This window comes from Rhyacophila brunnea, unplaced genomic scaffold (genome assembly GCF_057557595.1).
Source record: "Rhyacophila brunnea isolate RB1 unplaced genomic scaffold, BYU_Rbru_1.0 scaffold_7, whole genome shotgun sequence".
In the NCBI taxonomy this organism is placed as follows: Eukaryota; Metazoa; Arthropoda; class Insecta; order Trichoptera; family Rhyacophilidae; genus Rhyacophila; species Rhyacophila brunnea.
Genome location: NW_028233339.1, coordinates 40,873,286 through 40,891,785, shown reverse-complemented (window position 1 = coordinate 40,891,785; position 18,500 = coordinate 40,873,286). Strand labels below are relative to the sequence as shown.

General features: G+C 35.7%; 1 protein-coding gene across 1 annotated transcript in view; it reads left to right on the top strand.

Moving 5' to 3' along the window:
* The window catches only part of Drak (Death-associated protein kinase related), a 352,172-nt gene that overhangs the window by 250,237 nt on the left and 83,435 nt on the right, over nucleotides 1-18,500 (top strand). The gene's annotated exons all lie outside the window — the stretch shown is intronic.

Below are 18,500 nucleotides of genomic sequence, written 5' to 3'. Positions count from 1 at the left end.
ATAAAGCACTTAGTTAATGACTTCGATGATTTTGAGTCCTTGAATTGCATATCTTCTTGATATCAGGCACAATATTGGTAAGTTGCATTCGAATATCTGGTGTGGCGTCGAGTCTGTTTCTGCACTTTGACTTCGTTGCAGGGTAAATAGTTTAGAAAACGGAAGCAAAACAATCATGGCCTATAGTCTATACTATAGGAAAATCATTCTTCAGTGGCACCATGTGTACGGCAAAACTGATTCGCAGTTTAAATGGTATTAAATTAAGTACTTGCTTGCATGAGACAGGCATTGCAGCAAATTTAATACTAATGTATCTGCGAATCTCACATGGTGCAAAATGATTAACCTATAGGTACTTAATTGCCTAGCAAGTAATTACCTTAATTGCTAGTATGTTTCTGTGGTAGCTGTAAATTTTGCATAAATGTCGACATTCACTTTTATCAGTATTTGATGGGTATTTATTTATATAAAGTTATAACACCCTTCTCGATGGAGGAATTTATTGTTTCAAACTCTCCATACAAAAATAACTGTGTTGCGCCTATCATAAATTTACAGACATACATTATGTATGTCATAACTTGTGAAATATTGTGTATAATTCTATTTAATAATAATATATTTTCGTATACAGGCGGACCTCGACTTACGAACGTTCGACTTTCGCACAATTCGCTATTTCGCACATTTCAAAAAAAGTCGTTTTTTTTAAAACGTCGCGCTGGCCGTGGGGTTAAGATACCCCCTTCTCGCTCGCTCACAAGCCAGTGCATTTCTTGCGTCACTTGCATCCTGCTCGCACCTGTCACTTTGCTTGTGAGCTAGCTAGGATAGGTTTAGTCTTGCGCAGGAGCGCGTGCGAGCGTGTGATGTTGTGCGTTTTGCTAATTTTCTTCATTTGAAATATTTCACCCTAAAAATTTATAAACATGAGTGAGAAACGGAAAAACTGCAGTGTTGATACGAACAAAAAGAAAACAAGGACTTATAAACTTCACATGACGTTCTGTTGCGGTGAATTTTTTGCTTCAATCAGACGTTCGTATGATACAAACAGGTCTACTACGATATGTTCAATTATGAAAAATAAAAATAAAATTAAGGACTACGTTCAAAATTGTGGAAATATATTGTCTTTAAAGGTTGTTTCCAAAGGACACGGCATAATTATGGATGACCCTCTGAATATTTCAATCATTCAAGCGAAGGCTCTTAGTTTCTACAAAGATTGGAAGGCTAGAAAAAGAAGATTCTAACACGATTTTTCAAGCAAGTAACGGTTGCTTTATATTTAATTCACTGGAAAATCGACTGATGCGGATAAAGATGCTGCAAAAAAATTTATTTCCTCATTATCCAAAATTATTGAAGATGGAGAATATTCCTCTAGCCAAATATTTAATGTAGATGACACAGGTTTATTTTGGAAAAAAATGCCTAGTCGTACATTCTTATCTAAGGAAGAATCAGTTGCCCCTGGGCATAAACCTTCTAAAAACCTACTTGATAAATAAATATTTCAAAATACACACAATTTAATTTTTTTTTTACTTCCCTCTACTTTCGAACATTCAACATTCGCACACCTTTTCAGGAACCAATTATGTGCGAAAGTCGAGGTCCTCCTGTAGTCTGATTCAGTGAATTCTTTATCGAGTTAGGGGTAGAACATCACAACATCTGACACTACTAACAAAGACCAGCAAAAGCGTCAAAAATGTGATTAATATATTCGACCTTATAATATAGTATCATGCCTCATAAATCCGGATACAAGTCAGTCATAATACAAAATAGAGACCTCCCGCATGATCAAGATACAGAGTACCAACCTACTATATAACTATAAACATATAGTCAGTGAACGTACGGAATAAAAGTCCTTACGCGAATATATTTTAACAAAACAATGTGATGACGTTTTACGTTCAGTAATATTGCAGAATTAATCTGTCTACCTTTTAGAGATAAAAGATTCCTTTATTATTGTTGTACAAGAAAAACCTACTAACGTTTAAATAACAGCGTAATCTAAATCGACAAAGACATTTGTTTTGCGAGATGCCATCTCTCTCAATCCGCAGTTTAATGGACGTAAATAAGAAGAGCGTGTGTTTACCTCTCCTTTGCCATGTTAATTGCGATTATCTCTCAAGGATAACAGCTGCGAGGAGGCATTATTGTTATGACGGTATTAATATTCTTATTCCTCGTGTATGTCGAGTCGACGCGGGTGCATTTATCAGCGGGTTTCCCGGATTATAAAAGGCAGTGTGAAAGCAATAATCTCCGCCGTAGATGGCCACGGGTTAATAATATAATACGATACGGCGGGTCAGGACCGTACTCGAGACACTGGCCGCCCGAGTGAGTGTACTAAGCATTACACACTAAGCATTCGCAAAGAAAATTCATTATTCGCGAAAAAGTAACACGATAATATTACATACTATTCTGAAACATAGATAATGATACAATTAATGATAACATTAACTAAACTGAATGGTCATGACCTAAAAAAAGAATGTGTGCTGCTTAGAAATCGACAGAATGAAAATTTCAAAATAATGTCATACAAAAAGTTACATGTTTCGCTCAAATGCTGACTTTTGCCGAGGCTGTTGGACTGCGTCTGTCACAGCATCCAAGAGAATCTATGGTAGTAAAGTAGCTTGAGATGGAATGGAGACGTTTTCTGTTGAAAGTCAATACGCGCATTGGGTTGTAGTCATGGCCCCCACAAAGGGGGGGCTGACAGGGCTTTAGCCTGGGGGCCCGGGCTCGGAAAGGGCCCGGCGTGACGAGTCGACCAGATTAGTGAGATAAACACATCACAAATTTGCTCTAATAATAAAAAAAGTAATTCAAATGGATGTACATATTAAAACTACAAAAAATCGCTAAAAATACACTTTAATTTTACCGCGTATGCCATTTGGAAAACGCTACTGCAGTCCGTCACACTGCCTTTACCCTTACCGATAGGTAGGGGGGGGCGCCAAACATCCTAGCCTGGGGGCCCGCTTCAGGATGTGGAGTCCATGGTTGTAGTATATACTGATGATAATGGATACCAACTGATGAATTTTATTAATTATTATGATTTACCACCAACTAAACGCTGAATGTGAAAGAAACTTACTAATTACCTAGATATATAACTACCTGGTAAGAATTTTAGCATGTGTTGCAGGCACACATAAATGCATTGGATTAATCAGACCATGATGGACACAAAATCGGAGTCATGATATATTATGATATCCATCCACCGTTTAGTACATATATGTACTAAACGGGATAAGGAAATATAGATGGGTATTTTCTACCTTGTTTTGTACCCTCTTAAATAGACGACTGTACGCACTCTAAGGTATCTGACTACGGCCCTGCGCCCAGCGCGCAGATTCCAATGCGCGACAGGAGCGAACAATATGATCACAGGTAAATCTCACCTGCAGACCTTGGCCGCGACGGACGGACGTAAATACGATATTTTAGTATTAATATTGCAATAACATCGCGAAGTGCAATGTGGTGTAAAAATATCGACCGGAGACGACATTCCAGCGTAGAACAAAGAGGGCTTAGCCGGTTGTGTGCTTGCTCGTGATGGTAATTTACGCCTAGAGGTCGGGGACACTTTCTTGGCCATGTTCGCAGAATTTATCGCCGAATCGTGAAAGAAAACTTCCATCTTTACCCAACTGCTAGACTTGTGTTTAAGATGCTTTGGACGAATAATAATTTCATTAGACATATAGAATAAATCACGACGATTTTGAACCTTTACCATCATACGACTTATAAAACGATGTGAGTTATTTTAATTGAGTTGTATGTAATAAAGTAAGTGGGTAGGTACAACTAATCATTAGAATAAAACTGTAGTTATTTAGGTTAGTTATAATTGGAATAGGTTTGATTTTCAGATTATCTCTACAACTACTACTTCATCATGTTCGATCCTTAGAAGATCATATGGGCCTCCACAGCGTAAATGCTGCATTAACAGATTTTGTTTTTCCGAGAAATGGATGTTGGACACGTCTTGCTCAACCTAATAGGTCCAGACTCTAAACACAAATTGACAAGGAATCTGTGTATTTGCCAGACCGAGGATTTGAACATGGGAGCCACGACATTATTTACTCTACTACGTGTTAATTAATCATTCCTTGGTTAAATTTTAACAAAGGTGAGCCAAATATGAGTAGATAACCCAATGATTAGGGGTTTTTTAAAAGGCCATTTTTGATGATTTCCAGATATGGCTGTATGGATGCATCCTCAAAATTAAAATTGGACAAATGTTGACGTTCTGAATCGAATGGGAAAAGACTGAGAAGTTCTGTGTAGTATTAAAACCAGAAAACTGCACTTTTACTCGCGAACCGCTGTTTGTCAATAATTATGTTCTTGATAAAAATTATGCTGTTATTTGTATTACTAAATATTAAATGTATAATTTTATTTATCTGTTACCACGTACGGCCGCGTAAAACGCTGTATTTTAGCATTCGTCTGAAACAGTAATAATAAAATTCATCCATTATTCAACAATGACATTTCTATAAAATTCCATATCCCATGTCAAACGCAGCCTTTGTGTTCACAATACTTTATCATTGCACAGACATAATGGATTGTTTATAAATGAATGGAAATATGTTTTCCGACGTGTGTTACTCGTTATTAACTTCATCTCGGCCCATTCGCAGAGATAAATTATGTCCCCATTAACATCGATCGCACTTGATGCAGCCGCCTATTTGCCCATTGGATTATCTATATTCTATCGTATCGCCGTGCTCGATTGTTGTTTGGCGGAGGAAAATTTTATTGTGCAGTTGTGGAGAACCTTTTAAAATGCGACACGTCATGACGTAGTATCTAAAATCTATCATATTTTCAGTTTTTGTGATACTTTCATTAGTTATTTACATTTATTGGTTTTCATTAATTGAATTCTACCACGTAAACGCCAGTTTAAATAAAGAATATTACACATAGTGTCTAGTTACAAACGATCACTATCTTTACATACAACGTATTTGGAGTTTACTGCCTAATTAAAAATAATATTACATATATTATATAGAAAATATTCGTATTTAGTTTGTATATTTAAATTACAAACTGATTTCGATTTAACTTTGAAACAGCATTGTCATCTGCTATTTTACAAGGTACTGAAAAATAGAAATACGTGAAAAATTATATATTATTTCCTGACGTCTTCTTTCAAACCGAGAAAATAAACTGTACCTATTGGGTAGTAAATGATATAAAACAGTTAATTTCCACGTTCGCTCCCCAGTGCAGCATATGAGCTTCCGCAGAGTGGAGGTTAAATAATACGCTATATTTTTACGAGGTACAGTTGGTTGTTAGCCATCCGTACATCGCGATAGGTCCTTACACGGGATCACACACACATTATTACTAAATCAGCATGCATTTTTATCATTTTATAATACTGTTATATTAATTAATAAAACTTGAATTAAAATAAAACCCAGTTTGTAGTACATACTAATTATTATTCAATTTAGTTTAATACTAGGTACTCAGGGCCCGTTTCGTCCGCTTCAAAGGGACACTCTAGTTTCCATGGACTACTTGACAATCTCCACTTAAAGCGAATTAACACAATATAATATTGTTTGATTTTCATCAATACAATATAATATCGTCACTGTTCTGGCAGAAGACACTAATTCGAAAAAATGACATATTGAGTTAGTTATACCAAAATGTTCCTTATTTCAAACTTTACCGTCTGGAAACCTTCTTAATAAATAAACAGTCTTTATTTTAAAGTCATCCTTTTTACGATTACTCAATAAACTCACATGATAGACCATTTCAAACATTTTAACAACTTCATAGTCAAATTACTCAAAACTAGTATTCTCCAGTTAGTGTATTCTGCCAGAACAGAGACGATATTTCCACCAAAGATTGATAGTTAACACCATAACGGATGATAAAAGTTAAGTGAATGTAATTGTTTTTATTAACATGTTAGTTTAAATAATCTAAAATTGTAGTTTTGTATCAATTAAGAATTTACTCTAAAGCAGAAGACATCGATTATGTGGAATATATTACAGTACCTTTACTACATTTGTATTGTGTTTTATTTTAATTGACGTGATGTAAGATAAATAGTCATTTAAAACCTAACTGGATATGGTATCGTTCCAAAATTCATGCTGGGTCTTTATAATTGTTGCCTAATTCCTCGAACCATACGAAAAGGACCACTGATGCAGTTTAATGTCGCGCTGCAAGTCTAGTGAAGCGTGCAATTACGCGACACCCAAGCGATCGATCTGAAAAGCTTTTCCGCTCGACGTTTTCTCTCTTTAGATATCGACTGCATATTATTCCTCGGACTTCTTCCGCCTGGCCCGCGATATCCTATCATTCTCTCGGATCGATTTCTACTGCAACGGCTGTGTTACGTACATTTCGTTATCTCGCAGCCCGATCGCATAGCTTCGCGTATTCGCCATTGTTTACGCACTGCGAAACATTTTGCCGGAACTACTGGGAAATGAATTGGTTTGGTATACATGGATATCAGATATGCTATCAGTAAAGTGCATTTGCAGGTTCGTGAATATCCTTGTCTACATTTGGGCATTTTTTCGTTCGCTGGATAAACGCACCGAAGTGCAGCCTGCGCGTTGTTTGCCTCAAACCGTTTTCAAAATAGCCGTTGATGAAAGTGCTATCACACTTAGCTCCATCAGTCCTTTATGAATCATATCATGGTCTTAAAGTCTCCCGTTGGAGTTAATAATTGGAGAGTAGGTATTTACCAGTGGCGAAGGGTGGGAGTAGGCTGTTAAGATCCGCCATCAATAGTGAACATTAAACCTTTTCAGACATTTTGACGTATTTATTTTCATTGAAATAACACTACAATTTACAGATGGTGTTGGTTAGTTTTTTAAATTCAATTAAACTCTGAGAAAATCAAGCCATAATAGATAATGATAAAAAAATACTCGTCTCTGTATAAAATATCTAAAATTATGCAATGAAATCATACATAACTTTGAATATATTTTATATGTAGAATAATATTTTTTCTTTATTATAGTTTGGTAAGGCAGGGCTTAATGAATTAAAACAATGGACCGACAACATGTGTAATATGACGTATTTTTAATCCAACCAAAACAAATGAATAAAATTGTGTGCAAAATTTTGTCGTATCGCCCAAAATAGACCAAAACTATTATGGTTTCGTTTAGCCAAGGTTTAATTGATTTTTAAAAACTAACACCATCTGTAAATTGCAGTCATATGCGTCATTTACATTGAGCTATTTTACTAGCTGTTTTTTGGCGAATTTACAATATGCCTGTAAAGTCGCCCAGTGTCATCATTGAACAAGCTAACAAGCAGATTGTAAACAATCTACCGAGAAAAGTTGAAAGCCGGTCAACTTTACACGCTACACGCCGGCGTGTGGGCCTACTGCGTCTGCGCAGTAGAGCGTAGTAGCAACCTCCCGGTAAAAAAACGAACTACGTTTTGTCAAAATAGTCGCTGGCTTGTGGCTTCTCAGCGAATGGGATGTTTTGTGTGTCATCATCACAATCGCAGCAATCGCTTTTAAATTCGCCAACAAACAGCTCGTAAAGTAGCTCAATGTAATTGACGCTTTAGTGCAATAAAAACAAATACGTATGACTAGCAAAATTTTGTGTGCATTATTTATGGCGGATCTTAACAGCCTACCTCCACCCTTCGCAATTGGTATTTACCATCGACGGTGACACACTCGTTAACGTCACTGGAGGTCGTGACACTAGCAAAAATGTTACTTGAATGTCAGTGTGTCTAACTAACTTCAATAGGTACCTACCAGTGACAAAACAATTACATTTTATTTTCAGATTTCAATTAATCAAATTTCTCTACACGTTTTTTTCTTCTAAATTTAAATCACCAAAATGTATTGTTTGCCTGCTAATCAATTATTATTTTTCGTAAAGAGAATGTGAAATGTGTACCTATTTCACTTTGATAGACTTTCATGTGTGTATTGTTTTTTTTTTTTTTTACACGCAGTATCCGATTGTTAATAGCCGCTGAACTGTGTTGTGATTTTACACGTTGGCAAAACAATCGCCCGTGCGGAGACGGAGACTTTATTATGCGTGCACATTATCTTTATCATACGTGAGAAGTGTTACCCGCTCACGTCCGGGTCGGTAATAATACGATTTCAATCCTGCCGTAATCACTCTTGCCATGTGAAATTAATGCCAATTTGCTAAAGTGACGTTTCTATAATATTCTGATCGTTTATTATGTTTATATAATATTATCATCATTGGAAAATACTTTAGAAATCTTGTGTTTGTTGTATCTACTCAGTGCTAGTGTGCCATTAGTAATAACCAGTCGTGGCGTTTTAATATAATATGTATATGCATTCACTTAGGTACTAATGGGCGCAAGATATGAGGAATTAACATGGCCACGTAACCGACCCTCATAGAAATCTAAGAATATATTTTTATACTAATATAGTAGTGGTGCTCCATCACATTCCTCACCACTACCCCTATTCACTTTTTGCACTGATGTAATATTCAGTGGCGACCGGTGAGTTATTTTACTGGGAGTTCACTTTTTTCACCTTTTGACTGCCGTAAAAAGGCATTTGCCTTCATCAAAACTTCACCAAAAAATCAAAAAAAAAAAACTATTGGTTTTTTTAATTTAGTACATTTAAAAGAAATAATAAATAACTCACTATTTATTATTTGTTGTACCTCTAAAAACAGTTTTTCTTGAAAAAAAAATGGATTTTAAACTTTAACACAAACTATTTTGTTTTGACCGAATTATTAGTAGTACCGAAATATCTCGTATCTGGCAGTGACCGGGATTTATTGTTCATTTGTATGAGAAATCCATTCTTCTGTTTTTCATCGACACAAATTTTTCAATTACGCGTTTGTTGAAGTCAGGAATCTCTTGTATCATTCTTTTTTCGATACTGAGCATACATAATGCGTTCAATCTTGATTGCGCGATGGTGTTTCTACTAAAACACTTGATCCGTTTGAGTGTGAAAAAACATCTTTCGCTTTCCACTGATGTCATCGGAATAGTAAAAATTAAATTTAATAGTAAAACCGTTTCCGTAAATGTGTCAATGAGATTTTTTTCGATTAAAATGTTTTATAGTCAGACGTATTACAGAGCTAGTTTGAAGAGATATCATAATTGATAAACATTGTGAATTTAGTTATCAAACTGAAAAAAAACTTGAAGTTTATTTTTAAATTGTACTTCGCCTAAATTTGAGAAATGTTGTCAACATGTGCAGAAATTTAAATGCGTACGTGAAAAGAATTTATTTTTATAATAATATTGAATAAAAATTGTCATACAATAATTGTACGTCTGATACGGGCTGAATCTGCGTTCGGGCCGAGAGCGACTTGAACTGTCGCTCCCGAGCACGTAGAAAAAATATTTACGTATTGCTGTTCCACGCGCCAGACGACGCTCTTTCTCATTGCAAAGAAATCGAAATTAGATTACTGGGCGCTTTGGTCGAGCGATGGCGAATATCGCTCACATCAACATATAATATTATTATTTAAAATAGCCGGTTAAAAACACATATTAGAATTTGTTTTTGTATATGAATTAATGACTACGGTAATAGATCAGAACACTTTTAATTAATCAAATATAAATTAAATACTCATTTAAAAAAAGTCTTTTCGCATAAATTGAGTGGGTGGGTGTGCACCGCTCCAACGCTCTCAAGGGAGAATCGCCACTGGTAATATTTATATTCAATTATCTCAAGAAGTAGATCGACGACACCTATGTTTTTTTTGTAATAACTATGTATTTCTATCTGGAAACCGTTGATGACGAATCTTTAGTGAATGTTACCGATTGATAGATTAACAAAAAAAGTTTTTTTTATAACGTTGTATTAAGGAATCAAGTTTGGAGTACCGAACCGCCCCCAAATTTCAATTGAATGTATTGTCTCCGTATTAGCACCTTCCTACCGGACTCAAAGTCTTTAAAAAGTATTCGAAAATTGTGTTTAAAAACGTGACAGAAAACCACTGCAGTTATTAATTAGCTTATAATTTTATATTGTTTAGTTTAGTAAATATACCTAAAACGATTACTAAAATTGACCTCGTAGAAAGCTTGGTCATTATATTATATGTATATTTTTTTTATGCAGCGGAAATATATAAAAACCATAAAAGCAGTGAATCGAGATGAAGAATTGGAGCCGTATGCTCAGTCATGCTCGCCTGGGTATCCAATCGTATCAACAAATTCTTATTTGAAGAATTAAATATTATAAAAGACGGACAGTTTGTCAGATACGAACTGTTTCAGTATTTGCTTTGTGATTTAGAGAGGGAATAACAGGTTCGATGGAATAGGCAATAATTGGCAGGGTAAGCCATGAAGAGGAAGAACACCTGCATGTAGGACTGATCAAATCCAGAATACGACATGATCTTATTCAGTTAAGCCCACTGCCCCAGGGAGAATTGTGAGTAAAATAAGAACTGTGAGGTAACGAGGAAACAACTGCGAAGATAATTTGTTTTGAATAAAAATTATTGTGTCAATATGTGGAAATATGAATTAAATCGAAAGCAAAGTAATCATTTATTGCAGCTGTACCAGCAACCAATAAAGTAAATTATATCCTTCGAAGCATTGTGGAATAGTGATGTTATTATATTTTATTGACTGTAATGAAGTTAATTTGCCTAGTTTATTGGTAGACGCATTCGGCGCAATGATTATGATTGTTTAGGCGCATTATGTACCATTCCGCCTACTCTTGTGCGCAATATTAATTTTACTTGTTGCACCTTCTTTCAGGTAAGTGAATGAAGTATAGTTTTATTTCTTCCATTGCGAAAGCAATGTGGGCTAGTTTTTGTATTTTAGATCTATATGATAATACAATGTTGTCGACGGGTATAATACAATTTGGCAAACGGAATAATGTACTTATAAGCTGCGAACGTCACTTATTAATCATAATTATGCAGTAATGCCATATATTTTTTTCCTCGGGAAATAATATATTAATAATATGACATAACATTATCTTTTATAACATATTTAGAATCTATTCTAATAATTTAGTGTAAAAAATATGGAAAATCGATGTCAAATCAAACCTTCCGTAATAGGTGGCATATCGCTGGCATTCTGGCAATAAATTGTCACAATTTACAAAATATCTTAAACTACAGGAGAGCGAAAAACGAACCATTTTATATGAAGTTCAAATGTGGATGTTTTTTTATCAATCGCGTTAAGAATCTTTTCATTTTACTATTTAAATTTACCGATGATCTGATAAGATAAATTTGTTTTCCGTAATAGAGTACATGACGTATCAATTTTTTTGAACATCTATTTATGCCGGTTAGAAAGCAAGGTACAAAGTAACTATTATTGGTACCTTGATTCAAATTGTAAAAGCATTTAGCCACTATTAACGAAATTTGAGAAGCGCTCAATTGCATTACTATTAGCTTATTTCATCGTAATTAGGTAGGGTAAATGTGGCTAAATTGGTAAAGTACATTATGCGGAATCCACGGTGTTGGTTCGGTCCAATGGCGCTGGTTCAAGTCCCGCCCAGCACCGTATTTTTTCGAGATTTTTTCTAATATTTATATTTCTTAAGTTATGAAAATTATGGATAAGTCACGTAGATTGGCTACGTATCCATGCACAATATTAATTTCGACAAAAATGTTAGATGGGACATGTTGCCAGAATATGGGTACGATATAATGATAAAAGTGATACATATACTCACGATTTTAATGTAACTCGTGAGTAGGTATATGCATATTGCAGCAGTGTCTTTATTTTTGTTAAAAAATAAATATAGTACCTACCTTTTGAGAATGCGCTTCTTATTTGAAAACTAAAATCTGCAGTCTGCACGTGTTGTCATTTGGCAGAATTTCATTGCGTTATAGTTATTTCTGAACGTTAATGAATGCCTATTTGGAGTACTGTTTTAATGATCTCATTGATATCTCCGGCCTGCATCGTAACTCTGGAGTTTACGCTAATCGTTTCCATTCATGATTTACCAACTCAACATAAAAGCTACAAAAGCTTTTAGGAGAATATGTGTTCACTTTCTCGACTTGGCGTAACGTAAGGGCCTCGGTTATTCATTGGTCAGTGTTACATTAGTTTGATGCAGATTTGCTCGTTGGGGTGACGGTCCTTTTGCATGATGCTAGTTTATTAATTCATTGGAAAAAGTATACAGAATAGAATCAGGGAATCTGTACGTACAACTACCATATTATACATTACTAGCTTATGAATTATTGTCAATTTGATAAACTTAGACTAGTATATTAATATTTCTCATTCTATTAATAATAATATTTCTGCAGTTGCATTATTGCATTGTTAGTAGTCGTGTTATGATAATATGTATTCATTGGTTTAAGAAACGTTCATTTAATATGTTCCTTCATTTTGTGAATTTTGTGGATGATGGTCGGATTTTCTTTTACTGCGGTCACATCGTGTAGTGAGTAGTCAGTAGTGAACCGTGTCCAGTGCAGTTCGCAGTATCACACTTCACCGTTAAATGTTGTATATAATATTATTATGGTCGTTTATTAAAAACTGTCGAACCTCTTTGGGTCGTACAGTGGTGACATAAAATTCATGTCTAAATAAAACACGGTTCTTGTCGGTTTACAGGAAGCCAGCGGCAAAGACATTTTGGAAACGGCCGATATTTCTTAGGTTAGATTAGGGTTTCATTCATGAATTTTGCCAAAATCGGCTATGAAAATTGAATTAATGTTCATATTGCATCTAATAAAATTTCCGATAGAAGGCTCACGGCGAACTGTAGGAACTACGGTGAAATGTTTTACGTACAATTTACATCTAACCGTAGTGGACACTCATTCATTACCGTACCGTTTCTAATGTAGTGCACCCAGTGATAACTAAATAATAATCATTCTAGCATGCGTTATTCGTGTCGCATGCGAGCCGCTGTTATCGATGCGACTGCAATCACCGGACCACTCCGTCGCGGAGTTTCCTACTGCAATTTTAGCGAACTGGTACGGCGTAATCGTCGACCGTTGCCGCAACCTTTCGCTTTGAGTGACACGATTTTCGTTTTCATCCGCGGACAGATTAACTTTCTTCGCACTGGATTCTGGCGCGCATAGGTGCGAATTATTCGTAGCCTCTTTGAAACCACTTTTCTAGCGCACCGCTATAATATATATGCAAAATAAATATTGACGTCTCACCTGATATCTAAATGAGCGTATGACTTTTGTCGCGTATGAGAAATTTATTCACAATATTGACTTGTGAAATAGTTGACGGACTGGTTGCGGAATATCCGTTTCGAAAATCAAATATAAACTCCAAAGAAGGGTTTTCTTCATTATCTTCTGTGTCGAATCCAGAGAACGAACGTACACAAGAATTTAAGCGAATTGTCAACGATCACGTCTTTTTAAATCTGTTTTAGAGATCAACGACGGATTGTAAAGCCAATAATGTATGAATGACAGGTTGCTAAGGGTGAAGGTAGGCTATTAGGCTTTGACATAAATAATGCACATAAAGCTATGTCAGTCATACGTATTTGTTTTTATTGAAACAAGACTACAATTTATAGGTAGTGTTGGTTAGATTTTAAAAATCAATGAAAACATGCCTAAACCGAACCATAATGTTATGGGCGATCCGACAAAATAGTGCATTTTTTTTCATTCATACTTATTTGTTTTCCTTGAATACACAAGTTGTTGGTTAGTTTTTTTAACTCATTAAGCCTTAAGGTTTGGTTGAATTTTAAAAACTAACCAATACCATCTGTAAATTGTAGCTACTTTTAATTCAATGAAAACAAATATTACTAAAATTAAAATGTATTATTGACAAAATTTAGTGTGCATTATTTATCTTGGATCTTAACTGTCTACTCCACCCTGATGAATGATGAACACGTTAGATTGTGTCAAGAGTAATTTGGAAAATCGCCTAGTAGGTAGGTACGTGCACTTTTTTTTTGTTTTTTTTATTTGTCTGAAATATGAAAGGTGGTGAAATCGATGCCGAATGTCATTACTAAACCGTGCAATGCAATTTATTAAACACGTTGGATTATCGGAAGAGTTGTGTCCATCGATTTATTACTATGTACCTACCTACTCCACGCCTCGTGCATTGCATAATATAAAAGTTCACCTTCTTAATTGTCAATTCTCAAAAGATATTATGTTAATAATTTAAATAATACTTATTACACACAATTGAATAAATATTAGGACCAGTTTTGTCCGCTTAGCAGATTTTTTTTTTGTTTCAGTTGAAAACGTCCTTGAAACGGTCTTGAATCAGTATTATGTATTTTTTTTAAATTTTATATTACATAATAACAGTTTTTGGGTATGTAGTAATGATCCTGGCAATTAACTGAAACCGTGAAAAAACTCACCTTAAGATGTTGCAACGTTTTGTATAAAAGCTGCTGTTGATGATGAGTTTTTTGTTCTTTCTAAAAATGAGATAACATTTGAGTATTAGCACTCGAAATATCCAGACGTTCAATGATCTTAAAGTATAGTGCAGGCTTATTACCGAATTCTCCCGTTTGATGGGCCATCGTTTATCCGACTGTCAAGTTTAAATAAACTTCGCCGCGACTGCAGAATGCGGTGCAGGAGTCAGTCGCTTTGGAAGTGTGATGTATCATCTTCCCGATCGTTGATCTTGAACCGCGGTCGGCTGGCTAGCCACACCGCGTCCAATTTAGCCCTCAGTTAAAAAATAACTTTTTAGTTTTCCAATCCGCCGCCGTTCCAGCCCGCATGAATGGGACTCCCCCGCGCGCCCCTTCATTCCTGCATTTTCCTCTCCCGGTGCAGTGTTGCCAGCTGCTACAGTCGTTGACAAAAATATACCAGACATGGTAAGAAAATCATCTAATTGGCAAAGTAAAAAATAATGCCTGCCGGGATTTTAAACACTAGGTATTAATTGTGAACATTGTTTCTATGAGAAGAGAAGCATAGACGTGCGTTTCATTAGGATTTATAATATCGTCTTCATCGGCAGGGGTCAATCCATTGAAGTCCTCCCCTGGCTCTTTCGCACTCTTATCGGTCCCTAGTTCTTTGCTGCCACGTATATCCTTCGAACTTTATGAGTTTGTCTATCCAGTGGGTTTGAGGTCGTCCCTGTGGGGGCGGTTGGTGCCCCTTGTTATCAACTAATATAATAATATGTAAATATGTTTATTAAATTATTCGAAATACGAGCAATATAAATAGCGAAAGAGGAGCGATGCAAACACTGTCTGCGATAGCGACCATCTGCGAACACACAAATTATTAGCGCTGCCTACTGGGATTTGCGGATGCAAAGATCGTAGAGTACCTATCTGCATACCTTGTATTTTTTCACGTATGCCTATATTTTGGTGGTTTTCAAGAAAATGTGGTGTAATTGAGTAGGTCAAAAGCAAAAGGGCTTCTCTCTATTATTTGCATATTGAGATATGCGCATAATTTTTTTTTTACATTGACACATTTTTTAAGGTTTTTAGGTACATTATAAGTTTTATAATATTATATGAGTAAAGTGAATTGAGCTACTCTGACTATTGTTTCAATTACAAGTAATAGGTACATTTATCTTATCTAATTTGAACATTACAACTGGTGTGCATTTTAAAAGTGCAGAGAAGCCCCTTTGCTTCTTACCTCTTCGCGGGGGTATATGGGATTGTTCGTTAACGCACTTAAAATATGGGATATATCAAGATAAAATGCGATGCTGGCAACGCTGCTTGGATGTCGTTCGTTCCTCCCGTTTCTCTTTCTTCACTTCTGACTGCATTTATGGCAGCGACACGTGTGAGGGGACTCTCCGATGCACTTGCACGGAAAAGTTACAAATTCCAGAGATTTTTTTCACTGACATGTATAGTAATGCATCACTGACCTGACTTAATAATACGACGTCATGCTTAAAGCTGGATTTAGTTATTTTCAATTGAGAATTTCCGTTTGTCTGGTACGCTGGGTGGAGGGTGAAAAGCAGGAAGTTGCTTGATTAAATTAGCTTTTCTACTGGCGTTGTTTGTTGATATATTGGATATTTTAAGAGTCATGTTATGTCACAATAATATATGATTTGATTAAGTAGATGTCTTATAATTTGTTTTTATGTTGAGTAGATAATGTATGTGCAGATTCTGTATCTGAGTTATTTTATAAAATGTTGGGGAGTTAGAATGGACGATTTATGTGTTTATTGTCTGTTTTGTAATATTGAGTCATAAATATTAATTTATTGTAAACACTTCTGTTATTTTGCTAGTTTGCTCTCTTAGAAATATAGAACCTTAACTCCATAATACATAGTGTTTAGGAGTTAAAATGACTAAAGTTTTGACGTATTAATTCTATAAAAACAAACTCTTGTCTGTGCGCGACACTAAAACAGATTACTTTGGAAATTTGAAAAAAGGTGAATATTTCAAATTAACCATACGGTAGCCTGTTTTAATATAGGTACGTTAGGGTGACAAGGAACGAATTGAATCAACGCCTTTAATAATTTTTAAATGTCACATGAAGGAATAATGTTATCACATGAAGTTGTCAAAAGCTGAAACTTGTTTTGTTGTTATAACGTCCCATTTTCACATCACACAGTTTATTTAATCGTAACTCCATTTTGACAACGATGGGAGTTAGGCTGACCTCTCCAACACGTCATGCAATCGTATACCGTGGCGTAACGAACGTTATACGCCCTTCAAAGTTGTTCTGAGAATATGTCCTACGAGCAACTTTCCAAGATCTTGGTTGTGCTTTTACTAGAGTATGCCTGACGCGCAAGAGATAGAAAACGTCTTAAATGTAGATCTAGAAGCAGATGAATCTTCGGCTATACCGAATTACATGGCAACGTACCGCACAGTAGGTAACGAGAGGAATAAATTCAGCTTGGAGAGGCTTTCATCTCTAGGCTGATGATGATGACATTGAAGCACAGTGGGAGACGTATTAGCATTGCTGCAATGTATGAAGTATTATTAACAGCATGTAACTTGTCAATAAAATCGTAAAGACGTGTCGATCGAGGGGAGTCGCGCAGTTGGCCACCGGATGTGATCGCCGTATCGGGAAGACCGGGAACATTTACGAGCAGTCGTAATGATATTCGTTTAGTTTAGTTGTTCTATCTACGACCGTTACTTAGGTGACGTTGGGCGCTCGTCCTAATAGGCGGGCCGGACACCGGTATTAATCCCGGCGGGCCATAATTTTATGTAATGTTTTAATATAGTTTATTTTGACAGGTTCCTACGAAGTAGATTCATTATACGTGTACAAACAAGGACATGTAATTATTTAAAAAAAAAAATGTTGATCATGGACATCAGTAGCGTACGGTGACTATTTCTTGTATGGATGCGTTCTATGTAGTATGCTGTTGATGCGGAGCATATCCAGAAATACTCAATGATATTGTATGTAATAATATTATGTGTTTTCTGTGCAATTAGATGGTATATTTTATTTAGCTATATTTATAATATTAATAGGTAGGTGGTTACTATCGACCGATGGTACTTGATGGAATTTGAATTTTAATGGATTTAAGTTTTGTACTATTCCATTTGAGTCGTTTTTGGCGACCCGGGTTTTGCCTTGAAGATGCCGAAAGGCGAAACCCGGGTCGCCAAAAAACGACTCAAATGGAAAAGTACAAAACTTAAATCCATTAGAATTTAGCTATATATTTCTATCGACATTATGTAGGTACAACTGCTTATTATAAATTTTCATTGTGTTATATAAGTATTCATTTTAGCTTTCTGTCTCCCAAATGGTGTAACTGAATATAGTTTTATTTGACAAACTTATTGTTACATAGTGCCTATTTTGGGGGTGCTCCGCATCTAGAGTGCCGCTGATTTATAATAACTATGATAATGTAGACGAAATTATACGTTTAATAATGAATGCTCGGTTAAATGTGGCTTTAAACATCACTGCATTGTTACGTTATAAAATGGGCCGCCTTTTTGCATAATGAAAAGGCCAGTTTTGTGTATGGCTTGGAAACCGTGTGCTGAAAACTTGGAACGATATGTGGTAGGTACCTAACTACTGCGTTATGTTGTCGGACCCATTGGTGTAGTTCAGTGTGAGTCGAGAAAGATTATACGGAGTATAGGTAGTCAAACGAGTTATACATGTGAAAAATACACTGAAATTTTGAAGACTTTTGTGGTATCATCGGCATATTGTGGCTAATTCGGTCCTGATCGGCAGGCATCACTGTTATTTAATACATAATATTATTCATTGTGTGTATGCTGCAACAGTTGGTAAGCGAAGCAGAAGCCCGAAAGAAACCCACGCGCGGTT